At 49.3% G+C, this 15256-nt stretch overlaps 2 pseudogenes; one reads left to right on the forward strand and one right to left on the reverse strand.

The window, feature by feature from the left end:
* The window catches only part of LOC132223383 (protein EOLA1-like), a 29942-nt pseudogene extending 23633 nt beyond the window's left edge, over positions 1 to 6309 (forward strand).
* On the reverse strand, positions 1147 to 2124 carry LOC132224525 (melanoma-associated antigen 4-like; annotated as a pseudogene).
* Positions 6310 to 15256: the final 8947 nt, after the last annotated feature.

The following is a 15256-nucleotide window of genomic DNA, read 5'->3' on the forward strand; positions in this document are numbered from 1 at the left end:
AGGTATTACATATGTGTCCTTATCCCCCCCATTGCTCTCCTCCACCCCCCACTCATGCCCTCACACCCTGGCCTCTGTGTCCATTGGTTAGGCCTATATGCTTGCATACAAGTCCTTTGGTTGATCTCCCCCGCTTACCTCCACTCTGCCCTACCTTCCCTCTGAATTTTGATGGTCTGATCAATGTTTCTTTGTCTTTGGATCTGTTTTTGTTCATCAGTTTATGTCGTTCATTATATTCCATATATGAGTGAAATCATGTGATGTTTACCATTCTCTGACTAGGTTATTTCGCTTAGTATAATGCTCTCCAATTCCATCCATGCTATTGCAAGTACGCTGCGGTAAAAATGAAGTCCATTCACAAGTGAGTGCTGGTCGCTGGAGGCCCACCGCCTCACCTCTTCTGTTACTTGTTTGCAGGACTAGGGGGACACCTAACCCCTTCCTTATATTACTTCAGCTCCTACACTTTCATCCTGTGGGTGGATATGCCCTGCTTATGTTAGTGTGCCCACTACTAACACAGGGCCTTCCAGAGGACACAGGCTCAGTGAATGTCTGGGAAGTAAATGAACCACTGAGCAGGGGTCGTCTTTATTCAGATTAAACCCCCCCCCCTTTCTTGCCAGAACCAAGGATCCTTGAATAAGCTGTTTCATGGAAAGACAGATGAGAATATATAAGAAGCAAAAATTAACAACCTTTTGCTTTTATTTTTCTATTTCTTAACTCCATGGATTTTACTGCTTTCTTACACATTTCCAAGGAAATCCTATTATAATGTCATGTTATCTAGATTGGGATCACAAACTAGGATGGGAAGGGTCCCAATTTTCATTACACAGTAGCAAATCTCTTACTCTGGAGCTGGACATGTAGAAATATATATGTGATCAATGTCATTTACAAACTTACATGCTAAAAGTTTATGAAAACTTCTACGTAAAGGAACATTAGAAAATTTCCTTAAAAATTCACAAAATAATAAATCATAAATTTCTCAATCACAATAGGAGCCTAAACCTTTCCCTGGGCCTCACTACTGGTTTGTTCTCAAACAGAGTTGAAAATTGGACGCACTTTATGCCCAGCAAAAGAAGTTAATGCACATGGACCTGAAAAGTGCCTGGATGCAACTCTGGCTCAGGCATAGTGTTTCTCATTGCACTCAGGCTCTTCAGGCAGGCATGGGAGGAGATGGAAATCCCTACTAACCGTGTGCATAAACTTGAGGGCTTTCACCGTGGTTGTCTTAGCATGGGCCCTCGGGGCCCACAGGAACTCATAGCATGCAGGGTCGCTATTGTGCACCTGGCGGTACACCAGGTACTGTTCCTACACCCAAACTTTGGTGATGAGCTCCCTGGGCTCCCCATAGAGCCAATGTACCTTCCCATCATGCACCCCTAAATCATTCAGTACAGCCCAGATTTTCTCCTCAGTGGCACAATCACCCTCTGAGGCGATCACACACAGAAGTGTGACCAGGAGGCCTGTGTTGGGAAATCTGTGCTCATCGCTCACCATCCCATCATAGGTTAGCCCCAAGGCAGTGACCAGGACAGAGGTGTGGGTACTGGGGTCTACTTTCTTCACAACAACACCAAAAACCAACTCAGTGCACTCAACGGCCGCACTGAAGAGCTCAGGAAAGTGCTCCTGGTGCTCTTTGATGACACGACTCAGTTTTTCTGCCTTTGTGGTTGGCTCCTTTGCACGATACTTCAGGAGCAGGAACTCCACCATTTCCATCATCTTCGAAGGCAGTGATTTGTGGAGCAAGAAATCGGCATCATCTTCAGGGCCCCCCTCAGTGTTTGGACCCTCTTCATCTCGAATGCTGGAGTTCTCATCTTCAGATTGGCTGCATGGAAAGGCTTCCATGGCATGGGGGGAGGGGCAGGCACGCTGAGGACTCTGGGGAGGACTTGGTGTCTCAGCAGCAGGCACCTCCTCTAGGCTGTCTATAAACAGGACTGAGGGGGAGGAGGAGAGAGACAGGGCATCTTCCTCCTCCTGCATAGCCCAGAACAGCTCCTCCACCAACAAGTCGGGGATCTCAACTGGGTACGGAAAGTGTTCCTCAGGCTTCCATGGCTCACTCATATGATGACCAGGCATGATGACTCTTGCTCGAACAGTGACCGAGTGTGGGCAGAAGATGGGCGAGAGGAACCACGGGCCTGGGGAAGAGTGGGCGTGAGAGAGGCATGAGCTGAGAAACACACCCTAGGCGGCTCTGACAAAGGTGACTTCCTGGTCTCTCCTTTAGGGGTGTACATGGGACTCACAGGGCTCACTCCTGATCAGCCTGCCCACTAAGAACCTGAAGTAGGAAGTGACATGACTCTTCAGGGTATAGAAGGCACAGCACAGGGTTCTGTAGCTGATGGTGGGGTGTGGAGGTGTCAGGCAATGTGAGGACCCTCTGACATGGGTGGGGAGCCCATGGGGACATATTCATGGTCGGCACATCACCTTAATTCCTAGCACTTCCTGGCCTCCTGCTGCTCTGTGACCTGAGAATATGTAGAGTAGACCAAGGCCTTCACCTCCTCCAATCCGGAGCCTCTTCTGGAGGGAACAAAAGGGCACCTCAGCATGCACACGGCAAGCACATTCCTGGGACCCCAAAGCTGACAGGAGGGGCAGCAGGACTCTCTGAGGTCCCCTCTGTTGTGGGTGGGAGGTTCCTCCGTGCACACGTAGGATACCCACCTTTCCCCTGCCAGAGCCTGGCCCCTCACTGCCTTCTGCTGGCCTGAGGTCAAATGCTCAGAACAAGGCCACACACACCTGACACTTCAGTGAAGAAACTGAGGGGGCTCCACATGTGATCCCTCTCCCAGAGGATCAAGAACGGGTGACTGAAGATTTGGGTCCATCTTTCCTGGGTTAAGGCTCTGATCATTTCTCACCATGACGCACTGCTGGGTTTCAGACCACTCTCTATGCTGACTGAGCCCAATCTACTTAGACTTAGGCTTAACCTCCCTGAGGTACAGGAGTAGGAAGTGAGCTGAGGTAATCCATGCACTATTCTGAGTTTCCCAATTGCTGACAGAGGAGGCAGGGTAGGTCTGGCTTCCCATGTGCTCTGCTTCCTTTCAAGGCTCACCTTGATTCCTTGCAGGAACTGGGACTCCTCTCTCTGCTGACAAAATGTGGTTTGCTGGATGATAGGATGTGTGGTCTCACTCCAAGGTCCTCACCTTCCTGAGAGCTCTGAGACAAAAGTGAACAGGAGCTCCATCTGTCCCCACCCTTGTCCAGGTTCCCACACAACTAACACCAGGGCCTGGGCCCATCCATTCTGGGTACAGAGTTCCCTTAGTCTGGCCTGAGGATACTTGCCTTTCTTCCTGGCCTGGCCTGGATCTGAATCCTGCTGAACCGATTTCACCCTGAATAACTTTCCTCAGTGAGAAAAGCTCAGGAGGAGCAGGCATGTGGAAAGGGAGAGCATGTCACACCCTGCCTGGGGAATCTGGATTCTGAGGTCAGGACACTCCCTGATGCTGAGGGCTCTCTTCTTTTCTCAGGGAGCACAGAGCTGCAGTTTCCCACAAGAAAGCATTCACACCTTTATGACCCTTCCACAACCTCAGCTTCTCTTTGCATGAACTGAAGTCATTCCCTCTGACCAAGGCCCTGTCCTTCCCAAGTGCCCTCAGACAAACCTGTGAAGGATCCAGCTCTGCAGACCCATGCCAGGCCTTTCCCAGGGCTGGCAGCAGCACAGACTGGGTTCAGGCCACCCATAGTCTGGAGTGTGGTATCGTCCTTCCTCCCTGAGCTACCCAGGTTTACTCGGAGAGTGCCTGGAACCTTTCCCTTCTGCTGAACTGAGAATGAATACTGCAGGCAATGCCCACCATCTCTCAGAGACGTCCAAGGTGGACTGCAAGACACACCACATTGACAATCGTGCCGAGTCACCCAGTTGTGCCAGCAGAGCCTAAGCCAGCTGGTCCCTGTTTTTACTGGGTTGGGAGGTACCACCATCCTGCCTCAAGACCCACACTTTAATTACCAGCATTGCCTGGCACACCTCCCATGTTGCCCTGAATCCAGCACCTTCAGGAAAATGCCCTCACCTCCCTTTGCCACTCCTAAGGTAGAAGTTTGGAAGCAACCCAAATCCACAGGGCTACCATGAGGATTCCAGGTGCTGCTGATAGGAAGAGGGACACTGCGGACACTTATGGCCTTGGCCAAGCCTCAGGCATACATACTTCAAGGTGTGCTAGGGGCTTCCTGAGTCCTAACTTGGGTTTTTCCCTGGTATCCTGGCAGAGCCCTGCAGCCCCCTTCTTTGCCCACCTGGAGCCTGACCCCTCAGCCCTCAGGGGGTGGAGTCTTCTTGTCTTCCTGCAGGATCCTCACCGTGACCCCTGGCTGGAGCTGGAACCTCCTGTCTACCTGAGAGGCCCAAGTCAGGAAGAGAGCATGTGGTCATGCACCAGGGGCCTCCCAGGGTTCACAGTGGGGGTAATGTGGGGCATCTCTGTTGTGGGGTCCCGGGTCCCTCAGTCTTCCCTTTGCATGTTCACCTGGTCTCGGGGCAAGACCCGGGTCCTCCCCTCTGCCGCCTTTGTGGTTCCCCCTGAACTGCCAGGGCTGACATCAGGTCTGGGCTTCTGCGGTTCCTCTCTGCATTGTCATCCACCCTAGGGCCTCCTAACACTTTGAGCAGGGCAGACTTCTGTGGACTGCCCTCCAGTTAGGGTTCCTGGATCCCCCAGGGATCTCTGCGGAGATGGAGTTCTCCTGCCTCTCCTGTCAGCCTTATGCAGGCTTGGTCTTAAATGGGGTCATGACTCTGGAGACTTGTTGGCGACCCTACTGAGCCGCCACAGGAACTGCACCATCGCCATCCACATTGCTCACAGGGACTGGGAAGAGCCCTCTGGCGGGAGCTGCTGCTGGAGAGGCTGGGGTGGAACCCCACGCAGATTCATGCTCTGCTCCCAAAGGGAGAAGTATGGGAGAGGAGTGATTGCTGGCAAGGCGTGACACCCCTGGAGCAACCCACACCCCTCCAAGAATACCCCCCAAGACCTTGCTCAGGAGTTTGGGGCTTGTTTTCTTTTGAAACTGTGGAGATGGGGCTGTAGTTTGCATAAGCATCACACCTTCAAAGGGGCAACAAAGGGCCCAGGCTGGGGTTCCATGGGCCGAGTTCCTATGATTTGGGTGAACCCTTCTGTCTATACTGGGACTCAGTTCCAGTTGGTGAACTGAGAGGCAGGAACTGGTTCAAGTTTACATGTGGTGTTGTCTATGTGTTTGTATGAATGTTTATGTGTGTATACACAAGTGTGTGTGTGTATGTAGGACAGACCAGGGTCAGCTGCACAGCACACAGAGAACATTGAGTAGCCTCCAGACTCAGGCTGTCTGCCTGACTTCACACACCTGCCCCACCTTCACTGCCCAAGGCATCCTGGGCCCTTAAGCTCACCCTTCATTGGTTGAGGTCCCACACCAGCTCCTTGCACCTGGTAAAGAGCTTGGGACCTGATTGCCTGTGGGTTCCCCATAGCAGCCAGGGCCTTTCTGACCTGTACATGCTGCCCACAGTAGTCGGGCTGGGACCTGCCCATTAGTGGACCAGACTCTCTCCTCTTCATTTCCCTCTCTCCCCCGGCCTCACCCAGAATTCCCTGAACAAAGTTTGACACATCAGAAGTTCTCAGTCAGAGGTTCCCAGCTCACTCCACATCCGTTTGGTGAAATCAGCTTAGCCTCTAGTGCAGTGGTTCTCAACCTTGGCTGCACATTAGAATCACCTGGGCATCTTTTTAAAATCCTGATTTCTGGGCCTCATCCTCCAGAAATTCTGTTTCTTTGTTATGGGGTGGGGCTACAACATTAGTAACAAACAGAACTTCTGGAGGATGAGGCCCAGAAATCAGGATTTTAAAAAGATGCCCAGGGGATTCTACTGTGCAGCCAAGGTTGAGAACCACTGCATGGGTGAAACTCTGAATAACCCTTTTCTCTCACAGGAAGTCTTTGGTTTATGGAAGGAAAAAGCGTCTCAATGCTTCTCTCGTGGTTCCCAGGGCTCCTTGACATGAGGGAATCTTTGCAGGCCCAGTAAACATAGCTCCTGTGGAGGTTGTGGAACTGGAAAAGCAGGCTGTACTGACCAACATGAAGCAGACCTACCCAATTGCACTGTCAAACCCCAGGTGCTTACTGGAGCCCATACCCAGGAAAGGGGGAAAGGATATCTTCCATGTAGGAATCCCACAGCACCTGTCCCCTAGGGGCAGGAGGACTCCACAGGAAGTTCACTGAGAATCCAGCTGAATCATGACCATCAACAGGCCATCATGCCGCGGATGTAGAACTGAATTGGCACCACCGTGGAGAGCACTACCCACCATCTGCTGTTCAACTAAACAGATTTCTGTGCCCAGATATAGGTGACTTTCATTGTGAGATGCCTCTCTGGGCTCATTGACTGTCTCAAGGACTCTGACCTTTAGGGAAAAGGGAAAGCTGCTAGGAAATATCTTGGTGCTATCACTCATTTTGGCCCTGCTTATTCCTGCAATGTACAAAGAGAAATGTTTTAGGAGAATGGGTTAGTGTTTAGGACTCCCTTATACAGTCTCCTCCTCTCTGTCTGGTCAAACTCCGAGAACACTTCAGGAGCACCCACGTGTCATTGTGGGAGGTCTGGGAGCAGGCACTGAATGACTGCCATTGCCAGAGGGTGACCAGCAGGGATGAGCTCATTCACCTTGAGGGAGACACCAGACTTTGAAAGAAAACACCTGTCTGTCCTGGCAAGTGACTGGTCTGCTGTAAAAGTCTCCCTTGGCTCATGAGGGCTTGTATTACACATGTTGTATCACTGCCTCGTGACCCAAGAACAGATCTGAAGTACAGCTCTGATGGAAAAGTGATGGGTAGAGGTTTTGTTTTTTGTTTGTTTGTTTGTTTGATTTTTCTGTGTGAGCAATCTTTATTTGGGTCCCTACTAGCAGGGTTAGTAACGGTTGCTAGTGATGAGGATGATGGGCTTTCTCCCATACGTTGACTGGAATGGCCCATCTTCTGAGCCAGACTGCCTCTGTCATACACGGCTTAGTAGATGGAGTGGCCAGGTTCTAGGTGGACCTCTCTGCAAGGCCCCTGGAACATGGGCTAGAGATACTCAGATGCTGATCAGAAACTTCCTGGCATCATAGGGGGACCCGTGAGTAAAGACCCTCCTGTTTCAAGTTGCATGACTAATGTAAGGTGATTCCGTCAAGGTCAGGAGCAAGGCAGTTCTGTCTCAGGTCCAGCAGGCAAGGCTCAGGGGACCAGATCTTCCTGGGCTTGCCTCAGGACTAAGTAGCCAGTTCCTTGGCTGAGTATGTGAAAATGAAAGAGGACAATGGGAACAAAAGCCTGTCCAGGCCATGATTTCTAGTCTCCTCAGGCTCATCTGACGAGATGTGTGGCACGGAAACAGAAGAACATGGACTCACAAATATCATTGGGCTGTTTATTTTCTTCCATGTAGTTTTGCCTTTCTTTATTAAAGCCTACATGGATTCGTGGGTACAAAGTGGTGATTGTTTTCTGTCACCTGTGATCTTATAGGCCTGCATTGCCCTTGAACTGCTCACAGAGTGAACAGTTGCCATATACGGAGTCCTCCCCCTCCTAGTCCTTATCAGGTTCCTTGGGCTGGGTCATGACTGAAAGGTCAGCCATCACCATATAAAAACCAGGTGTTGTACAAATACATCGTCAAATCATATAGTGTGTGATTTAGGGGGCTAGAGGGTAGTTTGCCCACGGCTGTTCTAGAGTCTCAGCCATGGGGCAACCAGATGCTTAAGTCATGTGATTTCACAAAGGTGGCTCACAGCTGCTCTGGAGTGTGGGCCCTGGATAAGTGTGGGGAAGTGGATGTGCATAGGGCCCCCAGGTTCTCTCTTTCCAAAAATTACAGAAAAATTGGGTTCAGGTTACCAGAAAGAACTCTCATCTGCTGCCAGGGAGATTGTTTCTTGTTGATAGTTCACTGGATGTGTTGAGAGGTCATGAGCCTATCTCTACTTTCATCCCTAGAGAGGGGGAGGCCTATTCATGGCCTCTTTGATAGCTCAAGGTTAGTCCTAGCTTGGCTACCACCAAGAATGCCTGGGTCAGATGGGCCCCTGGGGTCTATATCTCCCTGAAAATGGTGTTTGGCCCCATCTCAGCAGGTAGCCCCCCTGTCCAATGCACCCTCCACAAGCATGCTTCTTTGGTATCTTCCAGCTACTCTTGCTGGATGCTGGGTCCTGCTCAGATGAGCCCAAACTAAGGGTCTGCTTTATTACCCCGGGTCAAGTTGTCCCTAGAGTAGGGTTGTGTTCCTGTATAGGTGGGGGCACAAGCAGTGTCACCTTCCCACGGTACCCTTCTATCTCCCTTTTTAGAGTATTAAGACCAAAGTTGGTAGTTAGACCACCTCAAACAGATAGAGAACATGGATCACAAAAACCACTGTAGTATCCTATCCTCTGTGGTGAAGGTGACATGAATTTGACTTTTGTCACATCCCACACCCAGAATCTCATCTATGTTCAAGTACATAGTTATGATTATTTTCATATCTGCTTCATTCAGTCACGGCTACCTAAACATGTTGTAATTTTCCTTGGTAGTGAGTCTGTGTCCTTGTCCCATGAGTCCTTGTCCCATGTCTTGCACTAAGTGGTGTAATTTGTGATCTCTGAGGGTCAATCCTTTGTTTCTAAAAGTGGAGTGCTATAGGTTAACGCCGGAGTTTGCTGCTTTGAACAACTACTTCAAAAGTGAAACTAAAACACGGAACGGACATCACCCAGAACCACAGGAACGCTGGCTGAGTGGAAGTCCTACAACTAGGAGGAAAGAGAAACGCATACGGACACTCAGAGGAGGCGCAGTGCTGAAGTCAAATTCTGAGGTGCGGAGTTCGCGGAGCGGGCTGGCGGCGGAGGGCGTAGTTGGCGTTTTCAATCAGGAGGGAGTCGCAGACTCTGAGCTCCAGATCCGGGCGAGTCTTTGGGGACCCGGACTCGGACAGAGAAGCGGGACTGTCTGGCTTCGGTCAGAGCGAGTGCAGCTTTCTCTCCGAGCTTTGCAGCGGGTGCTGGGACTCAGAGAGGCAGAGCCCCTGGGGACAGGACTGAGAGCCGCCATAACTGCTCTCTCCAGCCCACCCTGTTGATCCTGTGCGACCCGCCCCGCCCAAGCCCTGCACAGAGGCATTTGCCGGATAGCCTCAGGCAAAGGCTAGATTAGCACCTCCCTAGAGGACAGAAGTTCTCTCACTGCTGACACGGCTGATTCTCATAGCCACTTGGCCTGGAGGTCAAACCCTCCCTGGGATTAGCTACAACAATCAAGATTTATCTATAAGACTGCGAACAAAGACCGCTAGGGGGTGCACCAAGGAAGCATAACAAAATGCGGAGACAAAGAAACAGGACAAAATTGTCAATGGAAGAAATAGAGTTCAGAACCACACTTTTAAGGTCTCTCAAGAACTGTTTAGAAGCTGCCGATAAACTTAATGAGATCTACACGAAAACTAATAAGACCCTCGATCTTATATTGGGGAACCAACTAGAAATTAAGCACACACGGACTGAAATAACGAATATTATACAGGCGCCTGACAGCAGACCAGAGGAGCGCAAGAATCAAGTCAATGATTTGAAATGCGAGGAAGCAAAAAACATCCAACTGGAAAAGCAAAATGAAAAAAGAATCCAAAAATGCGAGGATAGTGTAAGGAGCATCTGGGACAGCTTCAAGCGTACCAACATCAGAATTATAGGGGTGCCAGAAGATGAGAGAGAGCAAGATATTGAAAACCTATTTGAAGAAATAATGACAGAAAACTTCCCCCACCTGGTGAAAGAAATGGACTTACAGGTCCAAGAAGCGCGGAGAACCCCAAACAAAAGGAATCCAAAGAGGACCACACCAAGACACATCATAATTAAAATGCCAAGAGCAAAAGATAAAGAGAGAATCTTAAAAACAGCAAGAGAAAGAAACTCAGTTACCTACAAGGGAATACCCATACGACTGTCAGCTGATTTCTCAACAGAAACTTTGCAGGCCAGAAGGGAGTGGCAAGAAATATTCAAAGTGATGAATACCAAGAACCTACAACCAAGATTACTTTATCCAGCAAAGCTAACATTCAGAATTGAAGGTCAGATAAAGAGCTTCACAGATAAGGAAAAGCTAAAGGAGTTCATCACCACCAAACCAGTATTATATGAAATGCTGAAAGGTATCCTTTAAGAAGAGGAAGAAGAAGAAAAAGGTAAAGATACAAATTATGAACAACAAACATGTATCTATCAACAAGTGAATCTAAGAATCAAGTGAACAAATAATCTGGTGATCATAATAGAATCAGGGACATAGAAAGGGAATGGACTGACTATTCTTGGGGGGGAAAGGGGTGTGGGAGATGTGGGAAGAGACTGGACAAAAATCGTGCACCTATGGATGAGGACAGTAGGTGGGGAGTGAGGGCGGAGGGTGGGGCGGGAACTGGGAGGAGGGGAGTTATGGGGGGGGAAAAAGAGGAACAAATGTAATAATCTGAACAATAAAGATTTAATTTAAAAAAAAAAAAAAGTGGAGTGCAAAGGCATTTGGGAACAGAATCCCCCAAAGTGCCCCTCAGCCTAAGGACTGTATCCTTAATGGAGCCCCTGGGTCAGGGGTGGGCAAACTTTTTGACTCGAGGGCCACAATGGGTTCTTAAACTGGACCGGAGGGCCGGAACAAAAGCATGGATGGAGTGTTTGTGTGAACTAATATAAATTCAAAGTAAACCTCATTACATAAAAGGGTATTGTCTTTTTTGTTTTTAGTTTTATTCATTTCAAAGGGGCCGGATCTGGCCCGCGGGCCGTAGTTTGCCCAGGGCTGGTCTAAATTCAGGCTCAGTCCATGGTCTTTGTGACTCAAAACAGGATTACAGAGCATTCATGCACAAAGTCAGTATATTCTTGGAGGATATGCCCTAGAGCAACAGTTCTCAACCTGTGGGTTGCGACCCCTTTGGGGGTCGAATGACCCTTTCAGAGGGGTCGCCTAAGACCATTGGAAAACACATATATAATTACATATTGTTTTTGTGATTATTCATTACTAGGGGCCCGGTGCACGAAATTCGTGCACTGGGCAGGGGGGGGGGGAGTGTCCCTCAGCCCAGCCTGCCCAGTCTCACATACTGGGAGCCCTCAGGCGTTGTCCCCCATCACCCTCCAATCGCAGGATTGGCCCCTTGCCCAGGCCTGACGCCTCTGCCAGAGGTGTCACGCTTGGACAGGGGGCCCCCATCTCCCCCTGATCACTGGCTCTGGCCCCCGCCCAGGCCTGAGGCCTCTGGCCCAGGAATCATGCCTGGGCAGGGGATCCCCATCTCCCTCTGATCGCTTGCTCCACCCCCCGCCCAAGCCTGACGCCTCTGACCCAGGCTTCAGGCCTGGGCAAGGGGACCATCATATCCCCCCAATCCCCGGCTCAGCCCCCCACCCAGGCCTGATGCCTCGGCCAGAAGAATTGACCCTCATCACCCTCCGATCAACAATCAACGGATCAGCCCCTTGACCAGGCCTGAGGCCTCCGGCAGAGGTGTCAGGCCTGGGCAGGGGACCCCCAGCTCCCCGCGGTTGCAGGCTCCGCCCCTGCCCAGGCCTAACGCCTCTGGCTGAGGTGTCCGGCTCGGGCAGCAGGGACCCGCAGCTGCAGCGGCCCCGCGATCATGGGCTCCGCTTTAGGCCCAGGCAAGGGGCCCCTAGCTCCCAGGACTGCCAGCTTCGACCATGTCCAGCTCCCATCGCTGGCTCCACCCCTACTTCCTGCTATCACTGGCCAGGGCGGCAAAGGCGCCTGATTCTCTGATCATGGCTGGGGGGGAAGGGCAAAGGCGGCCCCAGGGCCGCCTTTGCCCTGCCCCCCAGCTCTTAGCTCCCCCCTGGGTTTCTGATCACTGTCAGTGGCAGGGGGCTTCTTCCTGCTTTCCCTTTCGCCTCCCTGCATTGTGCCTACATATGCAAATTAACCGCCATCTTGTTGGCAGTTAACTGCCAATCTTGGTTGGCAGTTAACTGCCAATCATAGTTGGCAGTTAATTTGCATATAGCCCTGATTAGCCAATGAAAAGGGTATCGTCGTACGCCAATTACCATTTTTCTCTTTTATTAGTGTAAATGCTTTAATCATGTTCAATTTGTAACAATGAAAATACATCCTGCATATCAGATGTTTACATTAGGATTCATAGCAGTAGCAAAATTATACTTATGAAGTAGGGACGGAAATAGTTTTATGGTTGGGGGTCACCACAACCTGAGGAACTGTATTAAAGGGTCACGGCATTAGGAAGGTTGAGAACCACTGCCCTAGAGGATAGGAGTTGGTGGGTTCAGGGTGGGGGTGGGGGCCTCCTAGTGTCTCTGGAAAAGCAGCCAGCTCCCTTTAGTTGCCTACCGAACATTGTTTCTTAAATGAGTTATTTAAAGGCTGAAAAGATTTTCTTGTGCACTTTGCTAGCTCATGCCTCTACCGATTACTTATTTGAAGGGACTTGTCCATTTTATGGGAGGGAAATTGGAGAGAGGGCTTTGGAAACCACAATCTGGAATTTGGTGGAGAGAGGGTGTGTATTTGTTATGATCAAGGCACCCTTGCATCCCAAGGCTTCTGTAGGACCATTAGCTAATGTTCTTCGAAGCAAGAGCAACTGAATTTCCACTGTGGGGAAGAATCTAGAACATCAGGCTCATCTTTTCCTTCGAAGATGAAATACCCACTTTGCTGACTTCTGTGGAGTTGAAGAAAGCCATTATGAAACTGGCCTTCCTCAATTAAGCCTGCTGGGTCCCAGAAATTCAACCATTGGTACCGTGGCCACCAGTCAGACAGTCTCTATTAGGCAACATGTTCAGGACCCTTTGAGAAAGGAGAACAAAGCTAGAGGAATCCCAATACCTGATATCAAGCTATGCTATAAGGCCATTGTAATCAAAACAACTGGTAATGACATAAGAGCAGGCATATGGATCAATGGACCAGAACAGAGAGCCCAAAAATCAACCCACTCCTACATTGTGAACTGATATTTGACAAAGGAGGCAACAGCATACAATGAGGGAAAGACAGTCTCTTCATTAGTAAACGGTGTTGGGAAACTTGGATGGGTACATGTGAAACAATGAAATAAAACCACCCACTTATACCATTTAGAAGAATACATTCAAAATGAATAAAAGACTTAAATGTAAGTCATGAAACCATAAAAGTCCTGGAAGAAAACATAGGCAGTAAAATCTCAGACATCACACATAGCAATATTTTTTGCTGATATGTCACTCAGGGCAAGGGAAATAAAGGAAAATATAAACAAATGGGACTACATCAAACTAAAAAGCTTCTGCACAGCAAAGGGTACCGTCAACAACATGAAAAGGGAAGCCTCTGCACGGGAGAACATAGTTGCCAATGATACAGCTGATAAGGGGTGGATCTCCAAAATATATAAAGTACTCATACAGCACAAGCAAAGGAACACAAACAATGCAATTTAAAAGTGGGCAGAGGACCTGAGTAGATATTCTCCAAAGAGGACATACAAATGGATGAGACAAGAAAAAAATGCTCAATTTCACCCATCATGAGAGATATGCAAATTAAAATGACAGTGAGGTACCACCTCACACCTACCAGAATGGCTACCATCAATAAATCAACAAACAACAAGTGCTAGTGAGGCTGTGGAGAAAAAGGAACCCTTGTATACTATTAGTGGAAATGCAGACAGGTGCAACCACTATGGAAGACAGTGTGGAGTTTCCTAAAGTAATTAACCATAAAGCTTCCATTTGACACAGTGATCCCGCTTCTAGGAATATATCTTAAGAAGCCTGAACCACCGATCACAGAGAATATATGCAGCCCTATGTTCAAAGAGCATTATTTACAACTAGAGGCCCAGTGCACAAAACTCGTTCACCGTAGGGGGCGGCCCTCAGCCAGGCCTGCACCCTCTTGCAGTCCGGGACCCCTCACTCCTTACCACCCACCTGATCTCTGCTCTTTCGTGCCTCCATGGAGGCAGGAGAGGTTCCTGCCACCACTGATGCACTCGCCAGCTGTGAGCCCGGCTTCTGGCTGAACCGAGCTCCCCCTGTGGGAGAGCACTGACCACCAGGGGGTCAGCTCCTGCATTGAGTGTCTGCCCCTGGTGGTCAGTGCACGTCATAGTGACTGTTTGTTCCACCATTCAGTCAATTTGCATATTAGGCTTTTATTATGTAGGATAGCCAAGAGCTGAAAACAGTGCAGATGCCCATCAATAGAAGGGTGAATAAAAAAACAATGGTATATTTACATAGTGGAATACTACCTGTCAGGAAAAGAGAAGGAATTCTTAACTTTTGAGACAGCATGTCTGGATCTGGAGATTATTATACTCAGTGAAAGAAGCCAGGCAGAGAAAGAGAAAAACTATATGACTTCACTTATATGTGGAATCTAATGAACATTATCTGCCAAACAAAATAGAAACACAGGCATGAAGACATGGAACAGACTGACAGCGGTCAGAGGGGATGGGGGAGAGAGGGATTGGATGAAACTAACTGAAGGGATTAGCCAAAGAACATCCATGAACACAGATGACAATGTGGTGAGGGCCAGAGGGTGCAGGGAAATCAGGTACTATGTGAACAGGGCCAAAAGAAGGGAAAATGGGGATATCTGTAATAGTGTCAGCAATAAAATAAAAACTTTTTAAAAGGATATTGCTATTTACCGTTATCTCTTAATAGAACATAAATAAGGGGCTATTGCTCTCAGATGGGATGGAGGGTGAGCTATGGGAGAGCAGGGTAATTCTGAAGGGAGTAGGGAGCCTGTGTGAAAGGTTGAGGGCAGGAGATTCTGTGCAGCCTTAAAAGGAGGCTGCACTGATGAGCAAGTCAGCAGACCATGATCCAGGGAAGGACAGGAGTCACCAAAGGGAAGACCAGGGGAAGGGTGTTGTCATGAGGGAAAATGCTGGGATGAGGGAAAATGCTGGGACGAGGCAGAAATCCTGGCCCCGGGAAGACTGAGATATCAATAAACCTCAGACAATCCCCAAATTAGGCTTTATTCTCACTGTCACCTTCCTTCCTTAGGCCTGCTCTTGCCTGGGCCCCAGGGTTCTCCTAATTGTCATCTGAAAGAGTTCATTCATACT

The sequence above is a fragment of the Myotis daubentonii genome, chromosome X (assembly GCF_963259705.1).
Source record: "Myotis daubentonii chromosome X, mMyoDau2.1, whole genome shotgun sequence".
In the NCBI taxonomy this organism is placed as follows: Eukaryota; Metazoa; Chordata; class Mammalia; order Chiroptera; family Vespertilionidae; genus Myotis; species Myotis daubentonii.